General features: G+C 45.4%; 1 protein-coding gene across 1 annotated transcript in view; it reads right to left on the bottom strand.

Moving 5' to 3' along the window:
• Window positions 1-16005, bottom strand: part of Tmem132c (transmembrane protein 132C) — a 323965-nt gene that overhangs the window by 268032 nt on the left and 39928 nt on the right. The gene's annotated exons all lie outside the window — the stretch shown is intronic.

Raw genomic sequence — 16005 nt, 5'->3', positions numbered from 1 at the left:
GCTGGAGAAGTGCAGAGGCCAAAAACCCCTGGGGGACCCCACAAGATGCACTTCCCTCCTATGCAGAGATTTCACAGTTCTGACAGCTTGCAGAATGGACTAGAGCCAACACAATGCCAGTTCCGTGACGAGCAACCCAGACCCCACCCATATCGTGACCTGGACTGCTTAGCAACCCATGCCTCTAGCCTTCCATTTAAATCTAAGCCTCAGGTCAGGACCCTGAAGACCCCTGCTTTGGAGGGGGTAGGGTCACTAGCTCTGTGATATGTTCTCCTCAATGTGGCCATAGTGAATCTCTTAGTCTCCCTTTGTACATGACATCTATTTTCTTTCAATTTGTCATATTGAGGATGGGTGGCCAAATGTTAGGGTCACCAGGCACCAAGCTTATACTCCCCAAACCCCAGCAGTAAGAACAGTATTCATACTCTAGGCCACCATTCCATCTTGCCCTTATCACACAGAGACTGGGGCTGTCTACATATATTCTATTCTTACCATCTCACCCAGAATTAAGCCCTGTCCTTGGCAGTCACAGGGTTGTTTTAAAAACATAGCTTTCCTGGCATGGTTCATCCTAGCTGCTGTCCCTTGTTTATGCGACCAGCTCTCTGCACCTATCCCCTACATCCAGGGCCCACTCCACAGAGGTGTGTCCACACATAGGGGATCAAGGGTGGATGAACCATGAACATCAGGCCACTGCACATACAATGATGGCATCTGCCACTCAGGCAAGAAGTGTGGAGGTTGGTGGGAGAAATACAGAGAGACTCGCTACAAGCTTCAGAGGGGGAATGAGTGGGCGAGCCAGAGGAGATGGATAACTCAAGGGCTGATGCACATATGAATTCACAGAGACTATGTATGGTGGCATACACGAGACCTGCACAGGTTCAAAACAGACAAAACACAAAAGGCCCACCCATAACCAGGAAGCCTTCTGCACTCGAGTCCCACTGAGAAAAAGAAAATCTGTTTTCTCCAATGGAATGATGCTGGGTATACCAACCACACTCCAGAATAGGCCCCTAGGCTGTAAGAAGTTAGAAAACACAAAATGGATTTCTCTCTCTCTCTCTCTCTCTCTCTCTCTCTCTCTCTCTCTCCCTCTCTCTCTCATTTTTGTTTGTTTTGCTTTTTGAGACACGGTTCCCCTGTATAGCTCTGGCTGCCCTAGAACTCCTTTGTAGACCAGGCTGGCCTCAAATTCAGAAATTATCTGCCTCTGCTTGGGAGGCACCCAAGTGCTGGGATTAAAGATGTGTGTCACCACACCGGCTTTTTTTTCTAAGAGAGAGAGAAATATGCTGTTGGGTGAGCTAGGGATGGGGAGGGCCTGGGAGGGGTCAGGGGATAGGAATGAATATTGTATGAAATTTTCAAAGAATAAATAAAAACATGATTGGAAAAGGGAAGAGAGCAACAGGAGAGAGCAACCATGAGAGGTGAACGTGTCCTCGACAGTCTGAGAGATATTTTCCTCCTGGAACAAGACTCATCTTGAGTTCTCAGAATTAAGCAAGCTCGATGCGGGGTGGGTGGTGGTGGTGGTGGGGAAGCAGGGGGAGGAAGAAACCTATCTGCTTTATTGAAAAATACAATGAAGTGCTGAGCGAGCGCTGTTCTGCTGTGTGGTTGAGAAAGGCACAAAAGATGTGTCCTGTGGTCCTGAGACAGGAAGAGAAGCAAGCATCTTCCAACCTCTGCCTGCAGTCAGCTCAGCAATGGGACTCAGGGACCAGAGGGACCAACGGGAGAGAGACTCTGCTACAAAGCCCCCTCCCATGAAAGGGACGGAGTAATTCCCCAGCTGCAGACAGGTCTGGTTTGCACAAATTCCTTTGTAAACACTGTGGAACCCCAGGCTCTGCAGCCTTATGCTGGGCTTGGGATGGGACAAGAAGCCCAGAGTACGAGGAAAGCTGGGTTGCTCTCTGAATCTTCATCTGAAAATAGACAAGAGGCAGACGGGGTGCCCAGTGTCCAGATGTTCAGCAAGATATGCCTTCCCCCTCTTTCTCAGCAGATGTGGCAACTTGAGAAGCAAAACTCTCCTATAATGGGTGGCAGAGCCATCTGCAAACAGATGGTCTGAGGAGGAAAAGCACCCAGGAGGCTGAGTTAAGTGGTGACCCCAAACCAAGATGGAGCCTCACCTTATCTCAGTCTTACTGCATTCTTTAGAACTCGGTAAGTAATTATGTCATGAATCCCCTCAGGCTCATAGAAACATAGCAGAATGTAGCAGATGGCATTTTCCCAATATTTATCTTTACTACAACATACATTCTGCAAAAAATGAGTAGACCCTGTTCTTGCTATGGGATCCAAGGATCCTTCCTATGAGACTCTACACATAGGCAGGCAGGGACAACACCCATGCTGTTCACTGTAGAACAGGGAGCAAGGACTTGTAAAGAGAAAAAGAACCTTCTGCTGCCATAGGACTGGCTTCTAGTCTTATATAGAAAGATTTAGAATACCAGGAAAGCAGTGTGCTGTTGGGTCCAAGGCACCTGATCAGGGACCAATTGGAGGGTATGTTTGAGCACAAAAGATGTTCACTGGTCATGGCTAAATGCCTGTCAGCAAAGGACAGCAGAGCAAGAGTAAAACTGGGCAGGAATGGTGTGGTAACATAGAGATGCTCCAAATACAATGAAAACATTACAAGGAGGAAGACCAAGTATATAATGCATGCTTTCAAAGACATTTAAGAAGAACATACATGTATACATGCAGATGCAATTGTGTATACACGGTTTTGAAGATCAGTAAGGCAGACATGAGCATGCTTTTTCTAGCAGGGTAACTCCAGGCTCTTGATTCTCTTAGCTTCACTTCTGTTGCTGTGACAAGATGCCGTCACAAAAACAATTTAGGGGAGAACATGATCTATTTTTAATTCATAATCCCAGGTTATAGTCTATTAGGTGGGGACATAAGACATAGGAACTGGCAGCAACTTGTCATATCACACAAACAGTAAAGAGCAGAGAGAAATTAATACATGCATGCAGCCTTGCTTGTTTGTGCACAGCTTGGTTTCCACACCCATAGCCCCAGGACGCCTTGCCTAGGGAATGGTTCCACCCACAGTGGGCTGTGTCCTTTACATCAATTAACAGTTAAGGCAGTCTTCCACAGACATGCCCACACGCCAATCTGATCTAGATAATTCTTCATGGAGACTCTCTTCCCAGGTGACTCTGGATGAGTTGATAATTAAAACTGTGGGCTCTGTAGCCTTCCCTGTCTATATCCATCTTTCTCCGGATACAACTCTATAACAGGTATAGATGCTGCTTTTGTCTCAAGCTTCCTGGAGAGAATTGATCTATGTACGGAATCGATAAGCACCTCTTTCATCTTTCACACTTCTCCTAGCAAACTGACAAGCACACAACTGGTAACTATTACCACACTGAATACCAGCAAGAAGTGCCACGGTGCTGGCTGGTAGACCACAACAGTGTGACTACACAGTATGGAGCTAACAGGAGCCTTTGAGCAGCTCCTCCCCTCTAACAGGGCATGCTGCTTTTCAGAATTCAGCACAGGGAATTTACCTTCAGGAATGCATTTCTCTGTATTTCTAAAGTGCTCCCTGGTGTTCACTTAATGTTGTGTACAGTTTTATAATAGGAAACACTGAGAATAACTCAAATGCTCATTAACCTGACTTTAGACAAGACAGAAATAGGAAAGCCCTGCTCTCCGAGACATTTCTGGGCATCAGGAAACGGTAATATGAAAGAAACAGGACTGAAGCAGTGGCTCTGTTTCTAGGGTGCTTGCCTAGCATAAAACCATGGGTTTTATTCTTAGCACCCCATAAATCAGACATATGATACATGCCTGCAATACCAGGACTTAGACCTAGAGGCCGGAGGATTGGAAGCTCAAAGTCACCCACAGTGAGTGACACAGTGAATTTCAGCCCATTCTGGGCTAAGACCCAGTTACAGTCTAAAGATGACAACAGCTGTAACTTTAATTTTTTTTAACCTTAGTTTTAATGATGGTTCTTAAACACTTTAACCCCCCTTTTAGCCTACTACCCACCAGAGGTTGTGGAAAAGAAAGAATATAGGGGAAGTGGACTTGTTTAGAAAGAGTTCCTCAGAGTTCTTATCTGTGTTGTCTGGAAATCGGTAGTTCGGTTCACAGGTCAGCATTGTCAGCTTGATCTACTCTAAAACACTTTACGGATACACCAGCAGTCTAGTTTGGTAGATCTGGGATAGCAAATATGAACCAGCAGCAGTGGAGCTACCTAGTAGAGACAGCCAGACCTCAGTCTCTGCAGGAGGAACTTCAGGAAAAGTTTTCATCTGTGCCTCTCAGTGTGGGGAAGATCAGTGAAGACTTGAGACCAACAAGCATTGCCCAGCTAGCTCTATAAGCAAGCCAAGTTCAGCCCCCATCATTGTCTATGGAGTCCTTTTTATACTCCCTCCAAACATCATGTGTCCTCCATGGATCTTGCCTCTCAGCACATGAGTCTGTCTCAGCTGACATCACTCGGCCAATCAGAGTCCTCAGAAGGGACAAGAAACTGTAGTATACCACCAGAACATTTTTGGTGCATTTCTCTCTATGGAGCCCTGACAAATGGAGCTCAGCCATGCAATGTAAGGCAGACCAATACATGTGTGTCATTAGTTAAGAAGACTCCATCATGTGTCCTTTCACATACCTGCTTTAACAGAACATGTTTTTTTCTCCTGCTTCAATGAAATGTTCCTTCATGAGTCTGTCTTAGCCTTTCACCTGTGTCCACTTCAGCCAAATGTTCCTTCACATGTTTGTCCCAACAAAACACCATTCAACTGACTCTCCAAAGAATCCTTAACCCCAGGGACTGGACCACCAACTAAAGAATACACATGGAGGGACCTATGGTGCTGGCCATATATGTGGCAGAGGATGACCTTGTTGGACATCAGTGGGAGGAGATGCCCCAGTGTAGGAAAATGCCAGGGCAGGAAGACAGGAGTGGGTGAGTGGGTGGGGGAGCAGACCCTTATAGAGTAGGGGGAGGGGATGGGATTGGGGGTTTCTGAAGGGGAGAACTGGAAAGGGGAAAACATTTGAAATGTAAATAAAGAAATATATCCAATAAGAAGTTTCCACTTCAAACAACAACAAAACTGCTCAAAGTAACAAAAAGATAACATAGCCCCTATAAATGCAACCTTGTTTAACTTTGTAAATAAGCAAATACTACATAATAATACATATATGCATAACCTATGGCACATACACACAAACACAAATGAATGGAGCCAGAGCAAGGAGATACCACAGCAAGAAAGGGCAGACACTCATCGCAGGATAGCTGAATGAATATGTAGTATGTATGTATGTGTATATATATATATATATATATATATATATATATATATGTATGTATACACATACATATATGTATATATCCATGTCTACATATACATATGTATGTATGTATGCACATGAATGTACATATACATACAAATACAAATATACATATACATACTCATGCATATACATTCCACAGCAGTTAGTATAGATGAAATAGAGCTATGGCTAGTTTTTATTTCAGTTTTTCATTAATGTATTTATTCACTTTACATTCTAATCACATCTCTCTTCCCTCCTCTCCTCCCAGTCCCACCCTTACAAATCCCTCCCTTCACTACCCCTCCACTTCTCCACAGAGAAGGAGAAGTCCGCCTTGGATACCACCTCCCCCGGGACATCCAGTCACAGAAGGACTAAACACATCCTCTGCCACTGAGGCTCAACCAGGCAGTCCAGCCAGGGGAAGAGGCTCCGACGGCAGGCAACAGTCAGAGACAGCCTTCTGCTCCAATTGTTAGGGGACCCACATGAAGACCAAGCTGCATATCTGCTACAAATGCGTAGAGGGTGTATTTTTTTTTAACAATTAATCGGTGGCTAGGGAGCTTGCTCGGTAGAACCTGAGTTCAGAGCTCCAAAACCCATGTAAAAAGTGAGCTATGCTCCTGTAACCCCAGAGCTAAGGGCCAGAGAAAACAAAGATCGGTGTGCTTTTGCTGGCTGACAGCCTAACCCCAGGTTCAGTGAGAGACTCTGTCTCATCGGAACAAGACAGTGAGGGATAGAGCAGGGCACTTGATAAACACATGTGTATCCCCTCTCTGGCACACATTAACTATGTAATTTTACCCTTTTGCAAATGAAGCCAGGGCACTGTACATGCTGGGCAATTCAGTCACCTTTGAGTTGCATCCCAACACAGTATTTAAATTTCAGTATTAGACTATGTCCCCAGTTTTGCTATCTGAGCAGATACAACTCTACACGTACTCCTTGAAGGCCACAGAGATCTTCCTCTCAGCATGGCCCTTCACCCAGGCTCACAGCCACTCCCTAAGTGGTGCATCTTGGGAAATGATTATAATATCCAGTCTTTTATAGGAAGGATTACACATTAATCAAAGTCCCCTAGGGGACATTTTCTCAAAGCTGCCCATGGCCTTCCTTCCCTGTTCTGTTCTCTCTCTTTTCTCAAATATCCTTGTGTCCTCTGCTCCTAATAGATGCCTCCTCCCTTTGTGTAGCGCCAAAGCCTCCTGTGGACTGCTCTGGCCCATGTGCAGCCCAGCATATGCCATCAGACTGGCTGTTTCCCAGCTTCCCCCCAGGAAGGCTTCTTGTGAGGGAACTGAGTTTTTCTCCAGTGCTATTGGCCCCATGCTGGCCCTTGGGCGCATACTCTGTGACTGTGCTTATTGGCAAAGCCCACAGCTTCTCTCTGGAGCCCGGGGAGGCGACAGAGGCACACCTATGAGCAATCTAATTCCACGCGCCTGCTGCAAGGAGCCAACATCATTATGGCAAAGACTCGCCTCCTGCTATATTGATTTTTATATTAACAATAAAAGACATGCCGGTCCCCCAGCGAGCGAGGCTATAAAGAGAATATGAACTTCCTACTTCCTTCTGGGCCTGCAATCTGTGAATATTCTTAGGCTCAGATTCCTGTTTTGTCACGCCTGACAGTCTCCTTCCAGGCCAGGGGGGTAGCGGGGTGTGGGGGGGTAATGTGTCTCGGCTCTGTGTACGGTGGCTCCAGGCCAATCTTTGGTGGACGACCCAACACTGTCTTCCATGTGTCCAATCAGTCCAGGCACAGCAAGCTTAGCTGCTCTCAATGGACAGTCGTCAGACTCCTGTTTCATTTTCCCTGTGTGGGGCCAGGACACCACCGAGATGTTTCTCTTGGAGCAGACACAGAAATTCTGTATTTTCTTTTTTTTTCTTCTTCTTCTGAGCCAGCTTCCCTTAAAGATGGTTGCCAGTGGCTTAGCTTGTTTGTTTGATAACACTGTCTCTCCTCCTGACAGGAAACTCGCAGAGGCGAGACTCAATGAGAATCCAGGGCAAAGCACTTGAAAACGGAAGTAGTAGGGACGAAGCCATTCCCCTTATTTTTATTTTAGCAGGAATCTTTCCTCCTAGTTAGTATGCACATGACTCTATGGGAAGACAGAAAAAAAAAAAAAGCCAAGAAAAACCCACCCTGTCCTTTATCAAAAATGTAAACAAATAGGTGCTCATAATATTAATTGATCAGATTGATCAAAGGGTCTTCAGGTGTGGAGGTTTGGTCTTGATCTCCTGAGATTATTGGGTTCCTGAGTCCCAGAAGTGAGGTCTTCTGAAGGATGAGCAGAGGTGGTCAGTCTGGTACCACACAGAGCACACCATCATATGCGCTCTAGTGGCATCATGGCAGGGAGTAAGCTCGCTGTCCCCAAATGCATTGCTCAGAAGGTTTGCCTAACCGCATGCCACAGTGTTATTAAGCTACTCCAGAAAGTGCTGGCTTAAAAATGTTTATTTTGCTCAGGAATCTGGAATCTGGCCAGGGCTCAGCCATTGCATCTGTGTGAGGCTGAGGCGGTGCAAGCGCCAAGCAGGAGACCTTACACTTCTCTGTTCTCAATTCAGGGACGCCATTTTCAGATGGATGGAGGCCACACACTTGCTTGTGTCCTCTGCTCATGAAATGATTTTCTCATAACATGGGGACCGAGTTTCCAGGTGACCGACCTCAGAGAGGGGCTGGTAGGTGCCACATCACCTCAGTAGCGCTGACCTTACAATTGTATGACATTATTAGATCATTTTAGTAAGTCCCAGGGGGTCAGAAAGAGCTCCCAGCTCCTCCTGGCTTGTGGCAAAGTCTGGAAAGCTTTATAGGTTCATAAATATACTCCCGATGGCAGTATAACTTCTAACTTCTTAGAAACCTGTTTTAAAGGCTGCTCTTAATGAATGATAACAAATTTCAACTTCTGGGGATGTTGCTGTTAACTGGATTTTAAATAATGGCTGAGAGTGAGGAAGCTCACGGAAAGGAAAGAAAAAGATCAGAGTCCTGTCTACTGGGGGTTAGGCAAAAATCTTGAGAAGAAGGGGCTGGCCAGATGTCTCAGCAATTGAGAGGATTTGCTGCTCCAGTAGAGGATGTTGGTTTCCAGCACCTGTGTTAGGTAGCTCACAGCATCCTATAACTCTAGGAGGATTCAATGCCTCTGACCTCCACAGGCAACCACACACCCCTACACATACTTACAAACGAAACCTCACTGGAAAGATGGCTTAGTGGTTAAGAGCACTGGTTGCTGTTCAAGAGGACCCAGGTTCCATTCTGAGCACCCACATGGTGGCTCACAGCCATCAGTGACCCCAGTTCTAGGGGATCCGATGCTTCTGATGTTAGAGGGCACCAAAAGCATACATGGGGTGTGTGTGTGTGTGTGTGTGTGTGTGTGTGTGTGTGTGTGTGTACACTCACATAGACAAAATATTTATACACATAAAATAAAATTAAATTGAAAATAAAACCTTAAACTTCAAAGCCAGATGAGGTGTTGCACACCTTTAATCCTAGAACTTGGGGGGCAGGAGTTGGGGCGAGGCAGGTGGATCTCTGAGAGTTCAAGGCCAACCTGGTCTACGTAGTGAGTTCCAGGACAGCCAGAGCTGCATACTGAGACCCTGCCTCCAAAGGACAAAGAGTAAGTTTCCATCCTCAGGCATGCATCCAAACCAGCAAAGTCAACACCGCTAAACATGAGTCAGAATGCAAGAGGATCAAAACCAGGGGATGCACGGGAGCCTCACTTGATCTTACATTGCACCATGGCTTTGATAGTAAAAGAAAATGAATCGATTTTATGACAGAGGTAACAGTTTTTGGACAAACCACAGAATAAAGCAGAAGGCAGACCCTGCCTGCTGGGGCACATAGGTTGAGCCTTACAAACTGGGTGGGTTTAGGGTTTTTCTTTGTTCTTTAACACCCTCAGGACCCCCCCCCCCCCAATCTCTATGCTGAGCTCATTTTTTCTCTGCACGATGCTGCCAACTATCAATCACCTGAACTCCGCACAAACTCATGAGAACACACGTGAGATCTACCCCAGGCTTGTCCCAGAAGAGTCTAGACAAGAAGAGACAGAGATGTGGATTTCTTTGTGCTACATGATACCTAGTCGTTTGCTTTTAGCTTATGCTAACTGCCTCTTGCCCTTCCTGGGAAACTTGGTGAAACTATCAGGCAAGCCAGGATCTGGGAGCCAAGCTTGGGGGTGGCAGGGTTCCTGAATTTTGAAGGATATGAGGCAGACTCAGAAAGAATACAGGTGCTGATGTAGGCATTGGTGCCTCTCTACCAACATCCTGACTGGATCTTTATTCTACCACCAAACAAGGGACTGTTCTGGTACCCAGGTTTCACTCTGACTGAACTCTCATCTTAATCTCTTCCCTGCAAGTCCTTTGGAAAGCCTGAAGACAGCGTCAGTTGCTGACCATTGAGGAGGCTCAATTTATAAAGAATAGAACATCAGAGCTGGCACAGATTCTTGTAGAACCAATATCATATTAATTTCCCCTCACTTGAGTGTTGTACCCTCTTGTCACAAAAGTAGTCTTTCCAGATGTTGTCTACCCTGTTTTGTTTTTTTTTGTTTTTTTTTTTTTTTTTTGAGACATGGGCCCTCTAGCTCATAGACTCAGCTAGGCTGAATAGCCAGTGTGTTCTGGAAGATCGTAAGCACATGTCCGCCATATGTGACTTTTTGACAAGGTACCAGGGTACCAGGGTTCCAGGGTACCAGGGTAACAGGGATGGAACTCAGGTCTTTGTCTTTGCACACCAAGCAGTTTACCAACCAAGCCACCCTGTATCCAGGACCACCAAGCCCTTCTATTCCAACCCATGTATAAGCAACTCCCTGACATTGCATCCTAAGATTCTGGCCTAATACATAGCTCATAGTTCATCTCTCAGTCATCATATGGATGTGTTCGATCTATTGATAAAACCCTGATTAAGTCTGGCTTGTCAATTAATTAAAGCTAAAACAAATGAAATACAGTTTATTATATTTATTATTATTATTATTATTATTTAAAGTTTAGGTCTAGGTTTTGTTTTGTTTTGTTTTGTTTTTTAATGGCATGCAATTAGCTGGCAACAGACGTGGACTCAGCAGGATTTCAATTATGTTATGGATGCTAGTCCCTAATTTGATACATGGCTGTAATTAAGAATGTAATTAATTCTTGAAGTTGCACTGATGTCATCAGCCACAGAGCACATAATGACCCTTGTCGTTCTTACACAAAAGCCTTTGGCAAGTCAGACAACTCCAGGGGAGGGGGTGTCTTTACTTATCATTTAAGTACATAAAATGGTTTCCGATGGGCAGCTGGCCAATATGTTAGTTCCACGTAAAGACCCAGGAGAAAGCAAACATCAAGGCTTCCACGACATCTATTTTCCAGTGGCCTGGGGAATGGGGTCTCTAGAGTCATCTCAATGGTTAATGATGAGTCACCAGGGTCCACCTAGACCAAAGAGGAAACATCAAGATCACTCCTCTGAGGGACATATCTTCAAACTCTAGTCAAGTTCAGTTTCTTTTCCAAATATCTGCTTTTGATTGCTCGGTAGGATTTAGGTCTGTGACCCCATGAGGGGATGTGTGTTCATCCCCAAGTCTCAAAAGCCCAAGCACAAGCTGGCATCTAACTTGTCCTTAGGAATCATTTTCTGTATATGTAGATGAACAAACATGCTGTGCCCTCATCCCAAACCATCTAGAAGTAAATGTGTTGTGTGTATGTGCGCATATGCTTGTGTGTGGTATGTATTCATGTGCATGTATGTATGTGCATGTGCTTCTGTGTGATATGTATGCATGCTCGTGCATGTGTGTGTGCATGTGTGTGTGGCATGTATGTGTGTGCATATGTGTGCATGTACTTGTGTACAGTATATATGCATGTACATGCATGTGTGTGTGCATGTGCATGCATGTGTGTGTGGTATGTATGCATGTGCATGTGTGTACATGTGCTTGTGTACAGTATATATGCATGTCCATGCATGTGTGTGCATGTGCTTGTGTGGACTGTATATGCATGTGTGTGCTTGTTTCTTTGTGCATGCATGTGTGTGTTTATGCATGTTTGTGTGCATGTGTGTGTTTGTATGTAGTGTAGATAGATAGATAGATAGATAGATAGGTAGATAGACAGATAGATGTGTGTGTGTGTGTGTGTGTGTGTGTGTGTGTGTATGTGCACGCCTGTTTGTGAATGTGTTCGTTTGCTGGTGTCTTGATATTTTTGTGGCTTTTCTCTTTATGCTTTATCCCCTGGTACTTGAGCATGAGGCGCTGTGATCCGGATTCCTAAACACTCCGTAAACATTCCTGGCTTGAACAGAGGAATCTGCGACCAGTTGGGCTTACCCCAAGTCAGTTGTTCTTTTATTATATTTTAGAACACATGGAAACGCAGTGACACCTGGCTCTGTTCCTAAGAGTTCAGGGAAAAGTCTTGTTTAGGAGAAAATAAAAAAAGATAATTAAAGGACAGGAATTGGTGAACAAGGGAGGGGATCCACTGAGGACAATAAGGATGGACTATCTGGCTCTGAGCACCCAACAGCTCTGCCTGGGAATTGAAGATGCCTCTGAGACAGATGTGGCTCAAGCAAAACAAAAACAAAACAAAACAAAAACCAGAAAAGAACAACAACAACAAAAATCTGCCCACATTACATAACTGACTGCATTTAAAAAGTGTACAGGCAAACGTTACTCAGAAAATTGAGGTCAGATGGATGAATCGCCCCAATGGGGTCGCAGGTGCAAATTATATTTATTTTTAAAGAAAACTAATTAAATAATTGTATAAATTCAAGTGAGTTACTTGAGGTACAGGGAAAGGGTGTGTTTGGGAACAAGGGTTATGATTAAGCCAATTCAGCACCTGGGCCCCCAGAATGATAGGACTAAAATGGAAAAATTTAGTTTTAATGATATCAATTTAAAAAAAAAACTAATAATACCGCAAGGGAAAATAGTCAACAGTGGCTTAGCTTTAAGCTGCACCTTGGTCTCAAACTGCTGATGTGATTTTCAGTGACACCCTTTCCTCCAATTCCGTTCCTATGGCCTTACGTAGCATTGTCTTCTAAAGGATCAGATTGGTGCCACCAGCTAGAGACAAGCTGGGGACAATTTACATTTGAACCTTAAACATCTCTCCTTGCATCCATGGTTCAGCCTTTCTCAGTTCGAGGTCTGAAGAACCCCCCAGCCCCATACCTCTCCTGGCTGCCAGTGGATCTCTCTACTTGACTTTCTTTTTTTTTTTTTTTTTTGGTTTTTTGAGACGGGGTTTCTGTGTGTAGCCCTGGCTGTCCTGGAACTCACTTTGTAGACCAGGTTGGCCTCGAACTCAGAAATCTGCCTTTCTCTGCCTCCCAAGTGCTGGGATTAAAGGCGTGTGCCACCACCACCTGGCTTCTACTTGACTTTCTTAAAGGACGCCAGTGGCTGGGGGTCCAGCTTGTCCTGTTGTACTCTGAACTCAGTTACCACTCACACCTCCCAGGACCACAGAGGGCACACACTTTGTCTCAGGAAGCCATAATTGTGGCTTATTCAATTCAGCACAGCTCCTGCTTCAAACACACCCTTCCTCTTTGGTTTGTCTCCACTCACAATACCAACCCCCAAATGCCAGCTAATGTATTTATATTTCTTATAAGAAATCAGGTAGATATACCAAGCAGAGGGGTTGGAAGTGTCATTCCCCGGGGATCCTGTGTGACACTCACCAGCTCCTTCTATTAATTTATTTATGAATACTTTTTCAGTGCTAATGATAAATGTAAGGCTTCTTATGTGTTAAGTAAGTATTCTACTACCAAGCTATAACCCCAGCTCTCTTTCCACCTTTTATCATATGATAGGGTCTTGCTAAATTACCCACTCTGGCCTTGAACTCACTGTCATAGCCTGGGCAGGGCTTGAATATTTCATCTTCCTGCCTCAGCCTCCCAAATGGCTGAGATTAGGATCCTGTACCACCAGACCCGACTTCCTTAGTATTTGCATATTATTCTGGGTTCCTCTCTCCTCTCCTTTCCTCTCTCCTCCCCTCCCCTCCCCTTCTCTCCCCCTCCCCTCCTCTCCTTCTCCCCTCACCTCTCCTCTCCTCTCTTCTCCTTTCTTCTTTTTCTCCATGTTACAAAAGCCTGCAATCTTGCACTGCTACCCCCTTATACAATCTCACCTTCGACATTCATGGATGTGGCCATGACTTTCCCAGACTTCAGACTGGTTGTCACTTCAGCCCAGGGTATTCACCTCCACAGGTAATGGTGTACCTATTCCTTTTGATCCCCCAGGTCCCAGCTCAAAGGGATCCTTCTAGAAGCCCTGGCCCAGCCCATCCTCACTGCCTCCTTCTGGATGCTGAGTGACGTATCATACATCCTTGGGGCTGAAGAGCGGCCCAAGAGTGTCTGTACAGCTGTGGGCCTCCTCGCTGGGAGACAGGAGTCCTCACAACTGTGTGCATCCAGTGGCTGCCAGGCAAGCACATACATACTGTGCAGCATCAAAACACCAGATTCTTTCTTATACAGATCCTGATGCCTAGACAGGAGGCATTCTGGGTCTTTCCCCAGCTCTTGGTGCAGCCTACCATCCTTGGTTTGTAGACACATCACCACAATCCCTGCCTGCTGCTGTTCTGGCCTCCTCTGTGGGTTTTCTTCTTTATTATAAGGTATTTTTATTTGCTACTGTATGGGTGTTTGGCCTGCATGCATGTCTATGTTCTCATGAGGCCAGAAGAAGGCACTGGATCCCCTGAAACTCCAGCTGCAAATGGTTGTGAATTGCTATGTGGGTACAAGGAACCACACCTAGGCCCTCTGCAAGAACAGCAAATGTTCTTAAGCACCAAGCCATCTCTCCATTGGAACCCGGGGTAATAATTCCCCTGTCCTGCTCAACAAATCCACCTGATTTCTTATGTTCTCTTCTTGTAACAAGCTCTGTCCCAAGGTGACCTCCTTTTTAAAACATATTTTAGTATATCTGCAAACTCTATATCCAGGTTAAATGGTGTTCTGCCATTCATGATAGAGATGAGTTGGGGGCAGGGCACTATCCAGGACATAGTTATCAGCAGTGCAGGGTTTTGCTCTATCTCCCAGGCTGGCATTGAACTTTCTATCCTCCTGCCTCAGCCTCTCAAGTGTTGAGACTCTAGGTATACTCGGTGGGAGTACATCTTCAGAAGTTGAAGAATAAACGAGCCAGAGAACCTCTGGCCAATGGCATGTTTAATAGCTGTGAATGGGCCAGTGGCTAATTCATGCTTTTAGTCATGAAAAACCCACAAGTTCCTAGAGCACTCCAAACCCCACCCGAGGAAAGTAAACACTGAGAGCTGAGCCATAAAGACAGAAGCGGGCAACACTTCCTTTTCTAGTCCCTCTCTCTCTCTCCCCGGGTATTTTTGGCTCAGACATTAACTGAGTGAAGGAACAGATTTCTCCACTGAGATAAAATTCCTTTGATCTCTGAGAGACTCCTGCTTACCTTTCATGCCAAGAGCTATTAAATATATCCCGAGTTCAAGTGGCTCCAAGGGGCCCGGCCATTTTTAGGCTTTCCCACCCTTTCCTTCTCAGCTGTGAGTGATGGCTTTAATCAAAGTCTCAGACAGCTTACAGTAGGAAGGGAACAGGTCACCTCCAAGAAAGGGCAGGGCTGTTGTTGGGGTTTTTTTTTTTTTTTCTTTATCTTCTTCCTTGTGGGAACCCAAAAGATTCTCTTCTGGGGAAATAAATAAATAAATAAATAAATGAGCCCTCCCATGCTGGGCCATTTCTTCGCCTCCCTCATTATAACTCACTGTTCCCCACATAGATTTTTATGTGGTTCTGCCGATAGTGGCTGGGCTGCACACATCACACTGGACGGAAGGAAGACCCACAGCACCTTCCGGCTTTGTCTTAGTCAGGGTTTCTACTCCTGCACAAGCAGCATGACCAAGAAGCAGGTTGGGGAGGAAAGGGTTTATTCAGCTTACACTTCCATACTGCTGTTCATCACCAAAGGCAGTCAGGACAGGAACTCAAGCAGGTCAGGAAGCAGGAGCTGATGCAGAGGCCATGGAGGGATGTTCTTTACTGCCTTGCTTCCCCTGGCTTGCTCAGTTTGCTCTCTTATACAACCCAAGACTACCAGCCCAGGGATGGTACCACCCACAAGGGGACCCTCCCCTGCTTGATCACTAATTGAGGAAATGCCTTACAGCTGGATCTCATGGAAGCTCCTTTCTCTGTGATAACTCCAGCTTGTGTCAACTTGACACACAGAACCAGCCAGTCCAGGCTTCATAAGCAAATTCCAATTTGGCCACTTGCACATGGTCTCGGCTGGTGCATTCCCAAGATAGTTTTGATCCTGTAGGAACACACACACATGTGCGCACACATACACAAAAGCATATTTCTGATCAAATTATGCCCAGTCCAACTCATAATCCCACCAAGAAAATCCTCGACTCCTTGGCTATAGAAAAAGAGAATAACCAGCTACGAGTCTTGGACTCTGAAATCTGTATCTTTGGGCCCGTGGAGGC

This window comes from Mus musculus, chromosome 5, assembly GCF_000001635.26.
Source record: "Mus musculus strain C57BL/6J chromosome 5, GRCm38.p6 C57BL/6J".
NCBI lineage: Eukaryota > Metazoa > Chordata > Mammalia > Rodentia > Muridae > Mus > Mus musculus.
The sequence above is the reverse complement of the archived record's forward strand: the minus strand, read 5'-3'. Positions and strand labels throughout refer to the sequence as shown.